Source organism: Jaculus jaculus, chromosome 1 (genome assembly GCF_020740685.1).
Source record: "Jaculus jaculus isolate mJacJac1 chromosome 1, mJacJac1.mat.Y.cur, whole genome shotgun sequence".
Classification (NCBI taxonomy): domain Eukaryota; kingdom Metazoa; phylum Chordata; class Mammalia; order Rodentia; family Dipodidae; genus Jaculus; species Jaculus jaculus.
Genome location: NC_059102.1, coordinates 292,927,126 through 292,928,621, shown reverse-complemented (window position 1 = coordinate 292,928,621; position 1,496 = coordinate 292,927,126). Strand labels below are relative to the sequence as shown.

The window sequence follows — 1,496 nt, the reverse complement described above, 5'->3', positions numbered from 1 at the left end:
AAATGAGTCTGATTAGTAGAAAATAACCATGCCTTTATCTCCAAAGGAGCATGGAAAAGTAAGGTGAGGATTTCTAATTTAACAACAGATAGATGGACTAAAGAAATGGCTCAGTGGTTAAAGGCACTTGATTGCAAAGCACAGTGGCCCTGGTTCTATTTCTCTGGTGCATCCATTCCCCTGCTGCACTCTGCTTGGAAAGAAATAAATAAATAAAGTAAAAATAATAATAATTGTGATAGATTATGTGGCACGGTGGTATGTTAACAATCCTAGAACTCAGGAGCCTTAGGCAAGAGGATCAGAGAAGAACTTGAAGTCAGGCTGGACTTCAAGTCAAGAATAATGAAAAACCACATAAAAGTAAAGAAAAGAACAGTAGATATTTTTTTTTTCCTGAGGTAGGGTCTCACTCTAGCCCAGGATGACCTGGAATTCACTATGTAGTCTCAGGGTAGCCTTGAACTCTTGACCATCCTTTTACCTCTGCCTCCCAAGTGCTGGGATTAGAGGCATGCGCCACCACACCTGGCTAGAACACATAGATTTTTACAGTGAGATTTTTTCCCCCACCTTACAAAAAGACTATTCATTCCGAAGTTGCTGGGCAGACAGAGTATAGCACATCCAGCACAGCTAGGTAATGTGAGATTACATACACTTTTCATAATTTATTCAATAATTCTTTTGTTGCTGGGCCATTTGACATGTTTTTAATATTTGATCAAGATGTACTGAGACATAATTTGCATAAGAAAAAAATGAACCCTTTTAGACAGTTTAACCTTCTTAGTATGCAGCATTTCCACCAGTAGGTTTACAGCCCCTCATGAGTGCTGCTTTGTTTGCAGTTTTAGCTACAGTTGATATATGTTTAAAGTAATATTGATGATAAGCCAGACATACTGGCACACTCTGTAATCCCAGAACTCCGGCTTCAGAAACAGGAGGATTGGGAGTTGGAGGCCAGCCTAGGCAACAAATATTGTCTCAAAAACTGAGGAATGAGAATGTGGTTTAGTGGTCGGATGCTTGTCTAGCATGCGCAAGACCCTTGGTTCAATACTAGCATTACAAATTATAGGAATGAGAATAAAGTTAGCTGGGGATAATCCTCATGTGTGTTAGAATTCATACTGAACAATGAGTTCTGAGTTGTAAAAAAGGGTTTATGTTTTGTACCTGTCTGTATGTCTTTGTCTATAAGTTAACTAATACACTATTAATGTGTATTTATTTAGTTCCTAATGAAATAAACTCCATTTTACATTTTGTTCATTTATTGTTTGTGTATGGTGAATGACCTTTTCATGATTTGATAAATTTTCCCCCAATTACTAGAAACAAACAAACAATCAATCAAAAAAATCCTATTGTGGGCTGGAGAGATGGCTTAGCGGTTAAGCGCTTGCCTGTGAAGCCTAAGGACCCCGGTTCGAGGCTCGGTTCCCCAGGTCCCACGTTAGCCAGATGCATAAGGGGGCGCATGTGTCTGG

The 1,496-nt window shown here is 39.2% G+C and overlaps 1 non-coding gene across 1 annotated transcript; it reads right to left on the bottom strand.

Moving 5' to 3' along the window:
- Nucleotides 1-1,107: 1,107 nt before the first annotated feature.
- On the bottom strand, nt 1,108-1,232 carry LOC123457913. Its single transcript, XR_006635265.1, has one exon. It is a non-coding gene; the product is annotated as a small nucleolar RNA SNORA40 (small nucleolar RNA).
- Nucleotides 1,233-1,496: the final 264 nt, after the last annotated feature.